Source organism: Triticum aestivum, chromosome 7B (genome assembly GCF_018294505.1).
Source record: "Triticum aestivum cultivar Chinese Spring chromosome 7B, IWGSC CS RefSeq v2.1, whole genome shotgun sequence".
Classification (NCBI taxonomy): Eukaryota; Viridiplantae; Streptophyta; class Magnoliopsida; order Poales; family Poaceae; genus Triticum; species Triticum aestivum.
This window is the reverse complement of record NC_057813.1, coordinates 144,294,577-144,315,263: the sequence shown is the minus strand read 5'-3', so window position 1 is coordinate 144,315,263 and position 20,687 is coordinate 144,294,577.

The following is a 20,687-nucleotide window of genomic DNA, read 5'->3' as shown; positions in this document are numbered from 1 at the left end:
ACACTTGGCGGTACGTGGACCGGGTACACTCTTCCAGCCAGGAGGAGTACCTATTGGCGTCGGATGACCACACCGGTGAGATCGCGCTCGCCTGCCAGCAAGCCGCCAATCAGCACCTCGCGAGTTGCGAGGCTGAGGAAGAAGCATTGTGTCGGCGTGCTGGGAAATGGCCGCGCACTAGGGCACTCGTGGCACGCCGCAAGTGCTCCTGCGAGCGCCGTGGCTTTTAGGAGGAGTATAATTTTTGTTTCATAAGGCGATCTCATAGTTTTGGGACGCAAATGATAAATCCCGAATGTTCAGGAATTTTTAGCATCCTTAATTAAGTATGTAAAAGGGAAAGTTTGGAAACGTTGTGTATTATTACGCATTTTGCAAGTACGTGCATATAGCACAAACTTTACTATATACTATCGGACTGCACGTCTCTCTCGATATATGCTTGCAGACTGTGCTACTCCCTCCGTCCAGGTCAATAAGCCATCTTTGGTTGTGCATGGTGACCAAGAAGGAGGGAAGACTTGTACACCTAGACAGAGGGAGTACTACTATTAGTTATGTACGTGCAAATGCACGCTTTAACATTACAATGCGGTTTTTGTAAAAGTAGAAAAACAACACTAGTCAAGCTTGTGAAACGATTCAATGCAAAACAAATGCAAAAATGCTCATTTGATTGTTTACTTTTAGCTTCCTTCTCTGTGGTTATTTCTCTGTGCACCGTGACCAAGGAGGAGGAGAAAACGAGAAACATTAATGTTTATTTGCTAATTAATAGTATTGCATGCAATGAACTAACCACTGCATGTCGTGTTTGATATCTCAAGTCATTAAAAGCATGCACACTCTTTATCTCTTATTGGTTGATATGTCAAGAAATAAGAAACGAGGTAGAAGTTAATGCACCGCGCCTAAGTGTTTTGGGATTATTTGGTTTTCATAAGATGACTTACACACCTAGATGCACCCCGCCTAAGTGTTTTGAGTAACATTTTATCAGTTAAATCGTTGGTCAAAATTTAGCACAAATTACAATGGTGAGGAATAAACCAGGACGTAGTAGTAGTTTAGAAGCCCAAATAAATGAGTGAGGCGCCTTATTGTTACTCTCCACTGTGACTAGTCTTGTGGGAAAAGCTGGGGAAGCCGCCAAAAGAACTGGCCCTAGGAGTAGTAGCTAGGGATCGAGTGTGGGAGATGAACCGGAGAAAGTAAATGCAGAGAGATGAAATGCAAAAAAGACGGAGGGGTGTGATGGTTGCTTGTCCGTTTATTTTACCAGGCCATTTATTACTGGGAGTGGTTGGGTTTTGTGATATGACGGCTTTACTGCCGCGCCACGAGCGGGGTGAGAGGTGAGACTCCCAAGCAGCGCCGCCCTCTACACTTGTACTACATCGGTCGTGGTTTATTAGTCCCCCATTGAATTCGACTGAAGATTTAACTGACAAAATGTTAGTGCATGTCAACAAAAACTATATCGTTGGATTCGTATTTGAACATAGTTTTGAATGATATAATTTTAGGTGACATGCATCAGTATTTATCGTACTATATATAATGTTAGTTCAATTTTTGGTCGTACTAATCTATAGTAGTAAGGTGCCCGTGCGTTGCACCGAAGAGTGAAATGCATTGATCAGGGAGTTGTTTATTTTGACAAAGGATGTGGGGGTCATCTCATGTGTAACGGGTATCAATAGGTTTCTTCGGATATTATCTCATCTCTAGAGCTCACAAACATCCGGGTGAAATAGATAAAAAGGTATCTTTTGCAAACAAAAGCATTCAACTGTTCAACCTGCATCCAAAACTTGTGAAGAAATAACACTTATTGTGCTTTGCAAGAAATGATCTTTAAGAAATCGTTTTTGAGTATCGATTATTATACATGTTGGCTACAAATGACATGGCACTTTCTTATAGTCAACAGTTGGCTATACTATTAAGTAATATTAACCATGCCCTTATACACCTAGATGGAGGGATTAAATCAGGATGACTTGCAAGGGGGCAGAGGAGATGTAAGAAATGGTTCATCGTAAGTCTTTCACCAGTACTGTAGTAAAAATTCATACATGGGAGATTCTAGACTAAACCATAACGAATACACTTTTATTCATGTGCGATACTCCAATAGAGCAAGATCATGCATGGAAGTCTCCACATGCTTAGACAGCGGATTACATTGACCGAAGACTAATGATCAACATTTAACATGATAATGCGTATTCTTTTTAGAAATAGGGAGGCTCCTCCCCGGTTCCATTATCAAATGAAACCCAAAGTGTCTTACATCAGCTCACTAAGAGGAGCAGTTCAAAGGAAGGACTGTGGTGAAAGCCACTCAAGTTTAACGACAAGCTTACATAATCAAAAGCGGCAAAGACATGGGCCATAAGCGCCCACACACACACTATATGTTTTCTAAGTGCACTTGATAATGCGTATGTCCAGGTGAACCTCCTTGGAGTCCCCGTGCACCGAGTCGGCGGGTAAAGGATGGAACAGATGCCATGGGTTTTCCAAGTTCACATTGGCGGGATAGTCCCAGCTCCTCAGAGTCCAAGTCTGTCCGATGAGGCCGGTTTTGCCGCTCGCGCCCGCAGGGGTAGTAACATTAACCACGCACCCGTACATCTGCCTCGTGTCAGTGTCAGCGTAAGCGGCGACGCCCCTGACGCACATTACAGAGACAGGGCGGCGGCCTGCGCGGGCCTCGCCGGTGCCCACGATCAAGAGGAAGACGCTGCCGTCCTCCTTCGAGACTAGCAGGCGGCGGTGATCCTCCAGTGACTCCGGCATGGTGAACCGGTAGCACGTGTCATACTTGATGTTCTCCGCCAAGGGACAGTAGTGACCGCTGCACGCATCCGTGAGGTGATGCACCATGTCCGCCGGCGAACCACAAAACGGCATCAGTCACTCATAGCAGTGGACGAAGGGCTCCTTGGAGGCATCGACCAGGCCGTCCATGAAACGGGAGCGGCTGTAGGGGACGTTGTGCCAGTTGAATATGTGAGCAAGTTACTACGAGATTTAATCCGAATAAGCACAAAATAAATCATGACGGCTATAACAGAGATGAAACTAATCATGTGGACTAGCATAGTAGTAGGATAGAGATTAGAAACATGAATTCTACCGCGATTTCGAACAGGAAGGACAGAAACACATACGGTGCAACGGGAGCGGCACCGTTGGTGTTGAGGTTGTCGCCCATGTCGTTGAGGAAGAGGTTGCCAAGGTCGGGGAGGAAGTCGTCGTCGGTGAAGTCGTGGCTGCCAGTAGTCACGAGAGTGCGCTCCCCAGATTTCAACAGCGCCCGCCAAATGGAGCGCAGGAGGGAGTGGCTGTAGGGGACGTTGCGGCCGCCGAATGGAGTGCAGGAGTAGCACACGAAGCAGTAGATGGTGTCCTTACTAGTACTCCCTAGTCTCTATCTATCTATATCTATATATATCTACTCTTATAGAAAACCGAGTTGGTGATGATGGTATGCCTGCCATCTTGTAATATAGACCGTCCGATCTATATCTGAAGTATAGAAAGCCAACTATGACAATTTTACAAAAGATACCCGCACCTCTCTCCACATTTATAGATAAGGCCTTGCATCATTCATCCTTATCTCCCACAACCTCGTGCTCCTCCCTATGTCTCTATCTCTACTACTTTTTTTAAACAAATTGAATAGTGCTGCACCGTCCGCTGCACGCCCGGCTGAACACGCCTCCTCGCCTCCATCCTCACCAACTAAGTCTTTTATAGGCGTAGGAGTAGAGAAAAAACCGAGTTGGTGATGATGGTGTGCCGTGCAATGCACGGGCATCTTGCCATTTTTTTGCATATAAGTCCAAACACCACATAGACATGGTCTGTGAGCACGGTTCGTTGTCGTTCCACGCTCGGGCATTGAAGTATGTAACTATTTTAGATTAGAATATACTACTCCTCCGGTGCTAGTAGTAGAGCAGAGTCCTACTCTACTACTCTACTCTAGCAAGCTAGGGCATAGTACTGTAGTAGGTACTATAGGGAGTACCAGTACTGTGATCACTCAAGCAAGTAGTCTGGCATCGATATTACCCTACGCTGCTGGTATGTGTCTCGTAAGTCAAGCAGCGTGTTGTAGTCATCATCACCTGCCCACTTCCCGCATCACATATTCGCTTCTCCATCTTTGTCCGCACATAATCTCGTCCAAGCTTCCATCCCCGCTAAGGCGCCTCCCCCCCTCGTCCTAAACCCAAGCACTAACAATGGCAGAACCGAGCAGCGTCCACCGAAAGAGTGGCTGGAATTTGCTCCCCACAGAGGTAATCAAGCTCATTGTTTCGCGTGTGGACAATCTCAGTACCATGCCGCTCGCGGCGTGCTCGTCGGGGCTGTACCGTTTACTCAAAGCCCGCAGGCCGGAGCTTTTTAAGCCACCTCCTTGCTTGCTGATGCCGCCTGATCTTCAGAAACGGTGTGTCACGCAGCATAACGATCATAGGGTGGCGAGCATCAACCCCCTTCACTGTGATCCGATCCCCATCAGCCTCAGCTACATTAACGGTATGTACTGGGTCGACATGAACACGTCTTGGATGGTGCTCGTCGACGGTCGCGGCAGCTGGATGCTCATGGAGGTCTACACCCGGCGATTGATCCCCCTTCCTTCGATTAACACTGCACTGCTTTGGCACCACGGCCTAGAATACTCGGAATCTTACAGTAGCCAACATGATACCAAGTTTGATTTGCTCAAGGTTGTAATGTGCCAAGTGCCCACAAGATCTGGGAATTATAAAGATTTCAGGCTAATTGCGTTCTTCAACCGCGGTCTCGCCTATCTGACAGGTCATTGTGGTAAGTGGATAAATCTGCACGTCCATCGCAGGATCATACATCCTCCATGGTTCTCTGATGCCATTGAACACAAGGGCTTCATTTACGCTGGCGAGTCCTTCTATGGCTGGACGTATTGCTGGCCTACTCCAGTCATCGCTACAAACGGCTGTTACAGCAGTATGTTACTTTCCTATGATATCATGATGGCTTGCTTATATTACTGTCAACATTTACTGAAAAAATATTCATGCTCATAACATGCTGTTCTTAAGATTGACTAAATCAAGAGCCCTTTTTTATTTGACTCCAACTTGATATGATGTTGTAGGCCGCCTGGTGTCCCTATCCTTCCTAATCCCAGAACCTTTCAAAGAAAAGCGGCATGGCAGTTGTAGGTGGTTCCTGGCTCGATCAGACGACGGTGTAAGATTGATGATCGTTCGCATGTACCGGACGTGTTGTTTCGCGGAATACTATCATAGTCACTGCAAGGTCTTTGAGCAGGATCCCAGCTTCTCTGGGCCTTCAGGAATTTTTGACTGGAGGCTGGTAAGTAGCCTTGGTACACGCTCTCTGTTTGTCGGACTGAATTATCTGATTAACCAGGAGATAACGGACGGCAAGGATCATGATGGCAGCGCAGTTTCGTTCATCGGGTAAAGCTGTGTGTACACAGCGTACCATGCGTCTCTGCATGCACCATACCCTGATATGTGCCGCCACGCTCTGCAGCCCAAAGTAGGAGAGAGGGTCGCAAGTATCAGACTTCGACCTGCTGGCTGGAGTTTCCCCCGTCAGGCACCCATCTGGTTCAAGCCGTCAGCCAATCTCCACAGCTTAATAAATAGTAACGTCTAACTGAGCCAGTTAGTTAGATGCGTACACTTGGTGTAGTAAGATCTTTATTTAGTTTGATGCATACACTTATTCTTTTTTGGTAGCCCTTTTGTAATGATGGCCGATGTTTGGTTTGGAAGAGCGAGCTGCATCTTCACTCTTCTGGCCTGCTTACTGCTTCTGTTGCACCCCCAGCCCTAGGTTGCTACTGCTGCTATTTTTAGTGTACAATCAGTAGTATATTTCGTCTGTTGGTTGAATATAAATGTGTTGTTAGAATGACAAACACAATGTTTTGGAAGTCATTGCACGGTTCGATCGTTTAGTGCCCTGTACCGTACGTAGCTCATACTATTTTTCGTATGGAACACATTTTCCACTTATTGATAACATGCAGCCCACTGATGAAGGCCTAATAGAGAAGCCATAATTAACTGGAAGGGATGCTCTCACATGAATCCGACCCAGGTATATGCTCATGGTCCCCTAAACATAAATAAGTAAATAAATAAATAAAGCTAAATGCTCATGCACCAGTTCTTTGGGAAAATAGGTAGCCCAGTATTTCTTTTTGAAGAATACCCAAGCTAGGCCTATTTGTTTTCTCCGAATTACTAGGCTGCAAATCTTTCAAGACGAGCAAATGGGATATTAGTTTTTTTTGAATTTTGTTCTTCACTGACATCTTATACGTATTTCATTGGATTTAACATGACATAGTACTAACTTATTTTTAAATTTGTTTTAGTATGGCTATTAATTTTTGGATTAAGAATATTTTGTTCCCCAGCAAAAATTTCCCACATATTTAGTTAATTTTTTGACCCTGGTACTGACCCGAAAATGGTCGGCAATTCTAAAAATGGAAAACAGGCTGCAATAAATTCCATATGAATTAGAAAATGAGTAAAAATTATAAAAATAATAGCAAATGGGATGTAAACGCCACCGATTTCGAGGCTGACTTGTTTACGCAAGGCTTTGTGAGTGAACACACGATTCTAGCCGCTGTGCTTCTTCAATCTCTGATCTTCCTGCTCCAGCCGCCTAAACTAGCGCCGGCGGGACTGCCTGCTCCCTCCTCTTGTGGCCCGCTGTGATGCCGCGCAGGCTTCCCCGGCCCACCCTACTCCCTCTGCTGGCCTGGCCGCACGCAATCAACTGCCTCCTTATTATGCAAAAAAAAAAATGATTCCTCCCACTGACATCTAGGGCGCACCAGTTGGGAGGCTGACCTGTGGGCCTACTACATTGACACATATGCAGGGCTTGTCAACTTAGTCAACAAATGATTCTAGCAGCAGTAACCGTTGGATTTGAATCGAACGGTCCTGTTGCTTCTTCAATCGCTGCTCTTCTTGCACCAGCCGCCCAAACCAGCACCGGGGAGACCGCCTGCTCCTGCCTCCAATGGCCGGCAATGCTGCCGTTGAGGCCTCATCGCCCCCTACTACTCCCACCGCTAGCCAGGCCCTGCGGCGACGGCAGCCTCACACCGCAGCCGAACCAGTGAACCCTCGTACTCCTCTCCGCGTGGGCATCCACTGCCGCGTCTTCCCCGGCTCCGCGTCGTCCCCTTCCTAGGCCTCGCCGTCGTCCACCGCCTTGGTGCTCTCGGCGTGGCGTGGTCAATGTGGTCAACGACATTCCATCGGGAGAGTACTGTACGTGTAGAGGCTGACATCTGGTGTCAGGACCCCGACTCAATGCCACATTGATCTAGCATGTAACACCTCATATCACTTTGCGGCCTCACGCACGGTATTCCCACGGGTGTCGCCTTACCTTTTCCCGGGACCGTTTGCGCCTTTTGGCACACGTATATGATAGTGTCGCTAGCATCCATATGATAAGGAGCCCGGGCTGACATGGCTAGTCGTAAACCCAAAGTGGCACAAACTTACAGGGACAGGCATCCATGACCCAGCATTGAACGTGTCGGTCATCAGCGAGTGAATCCAGGCTGTAGCACTGGGCTAGCAGGACTCCGGTGAACCGGGCTGTAGCAGGCTAACAGGACTCCGGTATTCATCGCGTGACATTTCCCCGAAGGGACAGACACAGGAACGAAGAAGGACACATGCCGGCCAGCCTAAGTGTTCCGGAGCAGTAGCAAGCTACCATGGCTCAGTGGAAGCACTAGGAGACATTTCCCGGTAAGAGAGGCTACTAAAGATAACCAACTAGATAGTTAGATCCCACACATACCAAGCATTTCAATAACATACACACAATATGCTCGATATGTGAAAATACAACATGGCATCACAACATGACTCTACAACTCAAGTATTTTATTCTATGGGCTCCGAGGAGCGAGATATTACAAACATGGGTCTCACGACCCAACATTCAGAGCATACAAGTCAAAGCACAAGCGGAAGCTTAACATGTCTGGGTACAGACATCTATAAATGAAAAAGGCTGAGAAGCCTGACTATCTACCAGATCCTGCCGAGGGCACAAGATCGTAGCTGAGGTGACAAGCTAAACGTCAAAGTCCATGTGGAAAAACTAGTGAGACTGAGGTCTCTCTGCAAAAACATTAAATTGGCAAACATGAGTACAAATGTACCCAGCAAGACTTACATCATAACTAACTACATATGCATCATTATCAACAAAGGGGGATGGTGGGGTTTAACTGCAGCAAGCCAGCTTTGACTCAGTGGCTATCCTAAACTACGACTGCAAGTAACTCTTTTGAGGTGGCGCACACGAGTCCACATATTCACCATATCAATACACCACTATGGATCCGCTCCCATCTCCCTACGAGAACGCCATCCATAGCACTCACGCTTATCTTCCGCATTTTAGAGTATCCACTTTCACTTGTCTATGAACTGTTATAGGCAACCCAGAAGTCCTTTTCCGCGGACACGGCTATTCGAATAGATGATGTTAACCCTGCAGGGGTGTACTTCTTCACACACGCTCTCACCACTTACCGCCGTTTACACGACATGTACTCGGCAACCTTCAAGCGGAAGCACAACGAGGGTGTCAGCCACGACCTACCTAAACACTCAAGTCTCTAGTCCAGGTTTATCGCCTATTCGGGTTCCATCCGCGAGGAGATCCAGCCGGAGTTTCGCTCACAGCCCCAAACGATGTGTGCAGGGTTCCCGAGAACCAAACGGGCGCCTGGTACATTGTTCCACGTGCCTACCGCATCACATCCCACCCCTCCGGTCAGCGCCGCGCACGGCCTCCAGCATACTACAAACACCAGAAACTACTTGCAACTCCTGGACAGAGGACAAGGGTGAATAAGAAGCCGAGAGGGTCCTTTGGTTTCGGGCCCAATGCGTGGTAGTATCTGTTTCATGGATCACAAACACAGAACTCAGTTCCTGAGGACTGTTTCAATGAGACAACCCACCATGTACTCCTACATGGCCTCTCACCGCTACCTTTACCTAATCGTGTTCACACACTTATCTCACACACAGTAGGACATGTTCACACACCTCTGATTCATCCCGGATGAATCAGACCTGACACAACTCTAAGCAATAGCAGGCATGACAAACAAGCACAAATGAGTAGGCACATCAGGGCTCAAACAACTCCTACTCATGCTAGTGGGTTTCATCCTATTTACTATGGCAATGACAGGTCATGCAGAGGATAAAGGGGTTCAGCTACCGCAGCAAGTAACAGATGAATCGTTGTTGTCCTAATGCAGTAAAAGAGAGCAAGAGCGAGAGGGTGGGATTGTATCGGAATGAACAAGGGGGTTTTGCTTGCCTGGCACTTCTGAAGATAGTATATTTCTTCATTGGTGTCATCGATCACATCGTCGGTGCACGTTTTACTGAGAGGGGACAAGCACCGATAAACAAAGAAGAAGCACAATCAATGCAATGCACAATATGATGCCTGATCATGACATGGCAATATGCTGTGATTTGAGCTAATGCACCTAGCTATGATTTAAATGAAGTTGGTTTGAATACATGATTCAAATTCCAACTCCATATATGATTATTTAAATGCCCTTTATTTGTTTTGTCCAAAACAGATGACAAACATTGTTCAAACATGCATGAAAATGGTACAGATGGATTCCTTGAATTTTTCTGATAATTTTTCATATATAATTTGTTTGATTTGGAGTCACGGTTGAATTACTATGATTTTTAGAAGTTTTAGCTATTTTCTGAAATAAATAAATCGTTTAGATTTATTATAAATCCAGAAAAGGGTTTATTGCATCAGCACTGCGTCAGGGTGACGTCAGAGGTCAACGGGGACGTCCAGGTCAAACTGACCAGCGGGTCCCGCGTGTCAGCAATTAATCAAACTAACTAATTTTAGTTAAACTAATCTGGTTAGTTAGCGAGGGGAGGGGGGCACTTGTCATTGACTCAGGGGAGTCAACTTGGGTCCACCCACTCAACGTCAACGGTCAAACCCGCCGGTCAGCGGGTCAAAGCCTGCCGGCGTTTAGCCGCCGGCGAGGCCAGACGCGGCGACGTGCTGCGGAATTTGCTCACAGGGCTCCATTTGCTACGCAGAGAGCAGCTACGGGCAGCTGGTGCTCGCCCGCATCCAGCCGTGGTGATGGCTTGGCCGGGAAGTGGCCGGAGCATCGTCGGCGACGAGGTCAGGCGGCGGCGCGTTCGGGCACAAGAGACGCGGCGTCTACGGTATTCTAGGGGCGGAACAGAAAGCACGGGGAGGTTCAACAGCTGACATAGAAGCCGCAGGGATGGTCAGCGTGCTCGGGGAAGGCTCGGTGCGGTCGGAATAGCGACGGCGATCTGGGGCGGCCCAAGGTTGAAGACGACGGCGGCGGGGATGATGCAGGGGCTCCGGCATCGTGCTGCTTGGCTAGTCGACGTAGTCGACGACGGCGAACCGTCCGGACACGGTGAGAGGGCGCGGGGACGGTGTTGGACGCGGCTGCGGCGAGCGGCAGAGACGGTGACGTCTCAAGCAACATCGGGGAGGGCGAGGGAGAGGAGCCAGAGGGGAGGGCGAGTGTCTGCGAGGTCGGGGAGAGAGAGAGGGTTCGTCCCACGTCGACAACTTGACGAGGGGAGCGGCGAGGCGGCGGGCAGCTGCATGGCACGCATGCTGTGCTCACCGTCGAGCAGCTGCTTGCCTGCCTGGCCAAGCCAAGCAGCTCACTGGAGCGGTGCTGGGCTGGGCCGGCAGGTGGGCCACCAGGTGGGCTGGAAGGCCAGGTAAGTTGGCCCAGATAGTTCACTCTCTCTCTTTTAATTGTTTTTGTTTTTCTATTTCTCTATAATCTTTAGGGCTTTATTAAAAATACTAATGCTATCCCAAAAATCATGAAACTTGCTCAAGCCCACTGTTTGGAAAATATCCAACAGCAAACATTTAAGGTTATGATTATTTGAGCATTTAAAATATTCTATAGTTTTTAAATGCCCAAATGCAAATACAATATGAATTAATTCAAAAATCCAGAATGACCTAAAAATATGTGCATCATTTTTGTCAGAGGTGCTGGACCAATTCAAAAATGATGAACATTTCTAAAGGCAGTTTGGGATCATTGAAAAGATTTAAGTTTGAACCTGGTTGAATTCCTTTTGCTGCTGGGGTTTCGACAATCCCCATTTCAAGTTTCATGAAATTTAAACATGATGCATGAGTGCAGTTGCAACTATTTCACTCAGGTATTCTAGGGCTGTGACAACTCACCCCTACTAAACAAGAATCTCGTCCCGAGATTCAAGACGTGAGATAAGAAGACAAAGGGGGCACAAGCTAACACGGTCTTCACGATCCAAGTTGCACTTCATAAGAACATTGATTCGTTCACGATCTTTGTCTCGATGTCATGCTCTGAGAACTCCAACTATCAGGACAACGAGAGGAAAGGAAAAACTCTAAAAGAATCATTCTTCTCGAAGATCAAACAACTTAGGATCAGCTCACGGGGTGAGTCATAGCAACATCTCTTGAGGTGAGAGACGAAGCACACATCCAGAGGAATGGAGTGAAGCAAATGACGAAGGTTCACTAGGTAGACAACAACTCCACACTTACGAGGGTGGTGAACGGTTGTCAACGTAGCGAGGAGTTGAGTTGCCATGATACCTCAGCGAGACATCCCGGAGGAGGGTGATTCGTAGATTATTACCTTAAGTGGCAAAAAGAATTACCTTTGATTCAGAGATCATTGAAACTCTTTATACCAGCCTAAGGTAAATCACAATCGATCATTTGAAGGAGTCCGGATGAGTGACATACCCGGACGAGTATGGATGATGTGGATTACCTTGTTGAAGACAATGTCATGGATGATTTTTCTTATCATCGGGAATGGATGGGATCCATGGTAGACTGGCAGAATGACGGGTGCTAGCTGGAGACAAAATGCAAAAGCTGGGAATGATTCTGGTAACTAGGGAGGAACCCCATCAGTAGAGAGTGAATTCACTATTTGAAAAGTTATAGCATAACCGAGGAAACTGAGAGCAATCCTAGTTAGTGCCGATGATAACACCTAGCTCTTGTGCGTGCTCTCAAGAACTTGAGCATTTCCATATTCATCAGGGTTTACCGATCTCCGTGTCAAGGATCCTGGCAACACAACATACTACCATGATGAATAATGATGGATGATGCAGATGCAAAGGAAGATAACACCTTCTCAGGTTTCACCTTAGCGAGGCTAAGGAAACAAAATCTGGATGATCGACCGAGAGACATTTGGCACTCCACTTCTAATGCTCTCCTTGATGTGCTAGCGTAACCCATTTACATGGTTTGGTATCTAGAACATCAAGTAAAAGGTCGGACTTCGGGAGCACAAAAGAAAATCCATAAGGAACAACTAAGGAGTAAATCCTATGAAGTCCTTATGGGGAGGTGGCTAACTCCCTCAATCAATATTTTACAATATTAGGTCTTCCAGCTGGGTGTGTTGGCCACGACATCCACTTTACCAGTTGTCGAGAGACCAATATTATAGTTCTTGGGAAATGTTCCAACCATCATATCTGCCTGAGATTCAGATCTGGTTGGTGTCAGAATATTCCAGACTCATCAAGTCTAGAAAGAAAAATGAAAGTTTGCAACACAAATCGACGAGATGACGTTGCGTGATTCTCGGGGAATGAACTACGATAGCAAGCTCCAAAATATGAGCTGGTTCTGCTACAAACATGTGAACACGTTGTCCCAAACAAACATGACCATGTAGTAGTCTTATAATAAAACACTACCGAGTTCAGGTGGGGAACCATCATCGAGGGTATCGAAATCCTTACATAAGTCTAGCTCTTAAGAAGAATTTCTTCTCCTTGAACAAATCAATCAGTGGCTTGGTGTGCTAAGGATACATATAGAATGAAGTTTGCAAGTCTCCGAACCACAGAATACTTTGCACATATGCATGACCGATCTGGGATGATTCCAAAGGAAGCAACATTGACTTTCTCGAATCCACGGCGGCAACTTGCATCAATGCACATGAACTGGAGGAAGTCACTTCTTACATCCAAACATATGCTTCATGAACTAGCATGAAGAAATGCTTTCAAAAGTTTCCATCACTAGCTTAATGTTCAACAAAATCATGGAGAAGATAACAATGTTGCTGATGGGCTCAACAACAATTCATCCAGGCTTCCATATAAATGGGATTCCATAATTATGAGAACAAGTGATAATATTGGTCAGACCAAAGGATATAATGGTGTATGCTCGAGGGATCAACCACGAGTAAGAAAACATTAAGAACATCGTTGGTTCTGATTTGATTTGAGGATAGCCCACACTCAAATCAAAGGTTTGGCAAGACAATAGGTCCAACAACTGGTCACGAGGATCAATCGATGAAGATATCATCTTTCTTCAACACACATACAAGATATCCCTTAAGATGAACTAAATCGGTCAAGCTTCCATCTTCCAACTCTCCAAGTTGTTGTTTAGCTTGACCAAACAGCTCAGGGGTATGCAATACAAATTCTTGGAGAAGGGGTGGTTTATATGAAACCAACTTGATCACGAGCTCAACATAACAGTCAGGTGACGACCTGGTGATACTTCCGAGATGATATTCGGAAAATCATGAACCACTGATATGTTACTAAGCTCGAGAACAATCTTGCTTTTCAGGGCAAGACGATATGATCAAAAGAGTGAGGGATTGACAAAAATCCTAAATCAACGACCGAAGAGTGCACCGGAAATAGGGACTAGGTAGCACAATCAATCTTAGGGTGACGATTCAATAATCAACACGCTAAGAATGAGGTTATCGTCCATTTAACTACCAAGCAATGGAGTTGCTAGCAGTATTGATTTCACACACCATGATTCACTTGTCGGCATTCCGGTTACAATAACACGGAAACCGAGGAATGAACAATGATGGCAAGAAGTATTACTGCGTCAAGAGTTCATCAGAGATAGTGCAATTCTCATGACGATCCTGACGTAAAGAGGGTAATACTTCAGGGTAGAAGGGATCAAAAGCTTGATTGCATTTTGATCTACGGAATACAACTGCTTTGACCCAATCCTGGATATGGATGAGGTACTGGAGTTTGTTTCTCCTGATCATTCTAAATAGTATGGCTTGACGGACTACAAGAATAATAAGCATCGATAACATGAATGCACAATTACTCCTTACTATCAATTGATAGACAAAGGTTAGAATACGACAGAAGAGGGACAACTCAAAGGAACATATAATTTTCTGAGTTTGTGGATGCATAGATTAGTATGTCAAGCGAAGCTCAACATTTCTTCCGGATAACCCATGCAGGGAAGGTAGGACTGGAATATTCACAATTATGAATGGAGAACTCCTCAAGAGTACTCTGATTGTGACCCTTCGGTTTAGCGAGGAACTTCTGCCATAAGCGGTTCATAGTATTTGGAAGAAGGAAATACCACAGACCTCGAGGACTATCCAAAGTTACTAATATCCCAAAGGAACTAGCAAACACTATCAACAGGAGGTAAGTAGGGTGAATCTCGGGTTCAGAAACCCAGAAGTAGAATACCTACTACTAAGTGGCATCACGGGATGCTTTCGAGAAGAAAGGCCAGAATCATCACACTGGGACACAAATTATGGCTAGATTACTAGATGATCCCCTAAGACACCTAGGGTCATAATAAGAACTCCAACATATATGTCGAGGCAATAGAATACCTCAACTCAGCAATTAGTGTGCTTATTCTGACCATAAAGGACACCGGGAATGGAAAGAAAGGATTTGCAAATGCATCAGACTATTTAGAATCCTGGGATGACTCGGATAGCATAACGGCTGTAAATGCTCAAAACGTTTGGAGACATACTACAAAAATGGTGGGATAGCCACTCAGAAGCACAATATCAAGGTTTCGAGATCAAGAGTTAACATACGGAAGTAATAGGAACTAAAACGAGGCATAAGTCCAACAATCTTACAAGTCTACAGATTAGTAACACGTGATCCTGATAGAAAGAGGAGATAGCCTAGTTCCTTAACCCCGTAGGAAAGATAGGATGACTCAGATCAGAAGGTCATAAGGTAAAGGAGTAAAAAGATCCTTACGTTCCCATCCAACAATCAATTCCCCTACATATAACTAAAGCATTTCTAGACTCAACTTCGACCAGTTTGGCTTGGTAATCCTACAGGCAGTCAAGCTCTGATACCAAAGCTGTCAGGACCCCGACTCAATGCCACATCGATCTAGCATGTAACACCTCATATCACATTGCGGCCTCACGCACGGTATTCCCACGGGTGTCGCCTTACCTTTTCCCGGGACCATTTGCGCCTTTTGGCACACGTATATGATAGTGTCGCTAGCATCCATATGATAAGGAGCCCGGGCTGACATGGCTAGTTGTAAACCCAAAGTGGCACAAACTTACAGGGACAGGCATCCATGACCCAGCATCGAATGTGTCGGTCATCAGCGAGTGAATCCAGGCTGTAGCACTGGGCTAGCAGGACTCCGGTGAACCGGGCTGTAGCGGGCTAACAGGACTCCGATATTCATCGCGTGACATTTCCCCGAAGGGACAGACACAGGAACGAAGAAGGACACATGCCGGCCAGCCTAAGTGTTCCAGAGCAGTAGCAAGCTACCATGGCTCAGTGGAAGCACTAGGAGGCATTTCCCGGTAAGAGAGGCTACTAAAGATAAACAACTAGATAGTCAGATCCCACACATACCAAGCATTTCAATAACCTACACACAATATGCTCGATATGTGCAAATACAACATGGCATCACAACATGACTCTACAACTCAAGTATTTTATTCAATAGGCTCCGAGGAGCGAGATATTACAAACATGGGTCTCACGACCCAACATTTAGAGCATACAAGTCAAAGCACAAGCAGAAGCTTAACATGTCTGGGTACAGACATCTAGAAATGAAAAAGGCTGAGAAGCCTGACTATCTACCAGATCTTGCCGAGGGCACAAGATCATAGCTGAGGTGACAAGCTAAACGTCGAAGTCCACGTGGAACTACTAGCGAGACTGAAGTCTCTCTGCAGAAACATAAAGTAGGCAAACGTGAGTACAAATGTACCCAGCAAGACTTACATCAGAACTAACTACATATGCATCATTATCAACAAAGGGGGATGGTGGGGTTTAACTACAGCAAGCCAGCTTTGACTCAGTGGCTATCCTAAACGACGACTGCAAGTAACTCTTTTGAGGTGGCGCACACGAGTCCACATATTCACCATATCAATACACCACTATGGATCCGCTCCCGTCTCCCTACGAGAACGCCATCCATAGCACTCATGCTTATCTTGCGCATTTTAGAGTATCCACTTTCACTTGTCTATGAACTGTTATAGGCAACCCAGAAGTCCTTTTCCGCGGACACGACTATTCGAATAGATGATGTTAACCCTGTAGGGGTGTACTTCTTCACAAACGCTCTCACCGCTTACCGCCGTTTACACGACATGTACTCGGCAACCTTCAAGCGGAAGCCTGACGAGGGTGTCGGCCACGACCTACCTAAACACTCAAGTCTCTAGTCTAGGTTTATCGCCTATTCGGGTTCCATCCGCAAGGAGATCCGGCCGGAGTTTCGCTCATAGCCCCAAACGATGTGTGCCACGTGCCTACCGCATCATAGCCCACCCCTCCGGTCAGCGCTGCGCACAGCCTCCAGCATACTACAAACACCAGAAACTACTTGCAACTCCTGGACAGAGGACAAGGGTGAATAAGAAGCCGAGAGGGTCCATTGGTTTCAGGCCCAATGCGTGGTAGTATCTGTTTCATGGATCACAAACACAAAACTCAGTTCCTGAGGACGGTTTCAATGAGACAACCCACCATGTACTCCTACATGGCCTCTCACCGCTACCTTTACCAAATCGTGTTCACACACTTAGCTCACACACAGTAGGACACGTTCACACACCTTTGATTCATCCCGGATGAATCAGACCTGACACAACTCTAAGCAATAGCAGGCATGACAAACAAGAATAAATGAGTAGGCACATCAGGGCTCAAACAACTCCTACTCATGCTAGTGGGTTTCATCTATTTACTGTGGCAATGACAGGTCATGCAGAGGATAAAGGGGTTCAGCTACCGCAGCAAGTAACAGATGAATCATTGTTGTCCTAATGCAGTAAAAGAGAGCAGGAGCGAGAGAGTGGGATTGTATCGGAATGAACAAGGGGGTTTTGCTTGCCTGGCACTTCTGAAGATGGTATATTTCTTCATTGGTGTCATTGATTACATCATCGGTACACGTCTTACTGAGAGGGGACAAGCACCGACAAACAAAGAAGAAGCACAATCATTGCAATCCACAATATCATGCATGATCATGACATGGCAATATGCTGTGCTTTGACCTAATGCACCTAGCTATGATTTAAATGAAGTTGGTTTGAATACATGATTCAAATTCCAACTCCATATATGATTATTTAAATGCCCTTTATTTGTTTTGTCCAAAACAGAGGACAAACATTGTTCGAAAGTGCATGAAAATGGTACAGATGGATTCCTTGAATTTTTCTGATAATTTTTCATATATAATTTGTTTGATTTGGAGTCATGGTTGAATTACTATGATTTTTAGAAGTTTTAGCTATTTTCTGAAATAAATAAATCGTTTAGATTTATTTTAAATCCAGAAAAGGGTTTATTGCGTCGGCACTGCGCCAGGGTGACGTCAGAGGTCAACGGGGACGTCCAGGTCAAACTAACTAGTGGGTCCCGCGTGTCAGCAATTAACTAAACTAACTAATTTTAGTTAAACTAATCTGGTTAGTTAGCCGGGGGGGCCCACTTGTCATTGACTCAGGGGAGTCAACTTGGGCCCACCCAGTCAACGTCAACGGTCAAACCCGCCGGTCAGCGCTGGCGAGGCCAGACGCGGCGGCGTGCTGCGGGATTTACCCACAGGGCTCAATTTGCTACGCGGAGAGCAGCTACGGGCAGCTGGTGCTCGCCCGCATCCAGCCGTGGTGATGGCTTGGCCGGGAAGTGGCCGGAGCATCATCAGCGACGAGGTCAGGCGGCGGCGCGTTCGGGCACAAGAGACGGGGCGTCTACGGTATTCTAGGGGCAGAACAGGAAGCACGGGGAGGTTCAGCAGCTCACATAGAAGCAGCAGGGATGGTCAGCGTGCTAGGGGAAGGCTCGATGCGGTCGGAATGGTGACGGCTATCTGGGGCGGCCCGAGGTTGAAGATGACGGCGGCGGGGATGATGCAGGGGCTCCGGCGTCATGCGGCTTGGCTAGTCGACGTAGTCGACGACGGCGAACCGTCCGGACACGGTGAGAGGGCGCGGGGACGGTGTTGGACGCGGCTGCGGTGAGCGGCGGCGACGGTGACGTCTCGGGCGACGTCGGGGAGGGCGAGGGAGAGGAGCCAGAGGAAAGGGCGAGTGTCTGCGAGGTCGGGGAGAGAGAGAGGGTTCGTCCCATGTCGACAACTCAACGAGGGGAGCGGCGAGGCGGAGGGCAGCTGCGTGGCACTCATGCTGTGCTCACCGTCGAGCAGCTGCTTGCCTGCCTGCCCAAGCCAAACAGCTCACTGGAGCGGTGGCTGGGCTGGGCCGGCAGGAGGGCCACCAGGTGGGCTGGAAGGCCAGGTAAGTTGGCCCAGGTAGTTCACTCTCTCTCTTTTAATTGTTTTTGTTTTTCTATTTCTCTGTAATATTTTGGGCTTTATTAAAAATACTAATGCTATCCCAAAAATCATGATACTTGCTCAAGCCCACTGTTTGGAAAATATACAACAACAAACATTTAAGTTTATGATTATTTGAGCATTTAAAATATTTTATAGTTTTTAAATGCCCAAATGCAAATACAATATGAATTAATTCAAAAATCCAGAATGGCCTAAAAATATGTGCATCATTTTTGTCAAAGGTGCTGGACCAATTCAAAAATGATGAACATTTCTAAAGGCAGTTTGGGATCATTGAAAAGATTTAAGTTTGAACCTGGTTGAATTCCATTTGCTGCTGGGGTTTCGACAATCCCCATTTCAAGTTGCATGAAATTTAAACATGATGCATGAGTGCAGTTGCAACTATTTCACTCAGGTATTCTAGGGCTGTGACAGCTGGGTCCACGGCCACAACCCAGTTTTTTTGTGATTTGCCAAGTAAGTCGCTTTGCCAGGCCTATTGGGCTGCAAATCTTTCAAGACAAGGAGAGCTTTCATTCGGCTGGCCGAGAAAATGGCCCATCAGTAATGAGAAATGGGTTGTACATTTTTAAAACACATCAAACCGACAATTAGTTTGAAATATCTTTTTTTTTCATTTCAAGATTTTAGTTACATTAATTTTTATGCGTGGAGTATTTGTTGGATTTTATATTGATATACATTTATTTTTAAAACCAGTTTGAATGTGAGTCAAAATTTCGGGATTAAAAACAGTTCGGACCGCACCGAAATATGCAAAAATTTGTATAAGTTTTTAACCGTGGCCACAATATGGGCTGTAATGCTAACAAAAAGAATATGGGCTCCAAAAAAACCTTAAGGATTAGCAAATGGGCTGTAAATTATTAAAAATAATGGCAGATGGGTTGTATGCTGTTTTCCACAGATTTGAGGCTTTCCTAAAAAAATGGTCGACGCACAAGCAGTGACTGTTGGATGGCCATCCAATGGCCATTGTGCTTCTTCAATCTCTGCTCTTCCTACTCCAGCCTCTCAAACAAGCGCCGGCGGGACTGCCTGCTCCCTCCTCCCCGCGGCCGGCTCGGACAGCTCAGACCCACCAGCTATATCTTCGTACGCAAGGAAGTGCCTCCTTACTACGCACAAAAAAATGAATACTCCCCCTGTTAGCTGGGACCCAGTATAGTGGCAGGCTGACTTGTGGGCCTACTAAGTTGACGGGGACGGAGGGCTTCGTCAACTTAGTCAATATGCACGATTCTAGCTCCAGTGACCGTACGATGTCCATCCAACGGCCGTAGTGCTTCTTCAACCTCTGGTCTTCTTGCTCCAGCTACCCAAACCAGCGCCGGCCGTGCCTCGTGCTCCTGCCTCTCGTGGCCGGCTACGATGCGGCGGAGGCCTCACCGCCCCCTACTACTCCCACCGCTGGCCAGGCCATCCCTCTACTCACCCACACCCCCTATTATTCTGCGGCGATGGCAGCCTCACACCGCAGCGAACTAGTGAACCCTTGTACTCCTCTATGCGTGGGCATCCACAGCCGCGTCTTCCCCGGCTCCGCGTCGTCCCCTTCCTTGGCCTCGCTGTCGTCCATCGCCCTGGTGCTCTCGGCGCGGCGTGGTCAACATGGTCAAGGAACGGCTTCCATCGGACGTGGACTATACGTGGAGAGGCTGACAGCTGGGTCCACGGCCGCAACAAGGAAGTGCCTCCTTATTATGCGCAAAATAATTATTCCTCCACCTGACATCGGGGACCCACCGGACGGGCCACCATATTTCGCGAAAAAACGTTCCCCCCTGACTGCTGGGACCCACGAGCTACACCTTTGCACACAAGGAAGTGCGTCCGGGCAAAAAAAAACAAAACAATTC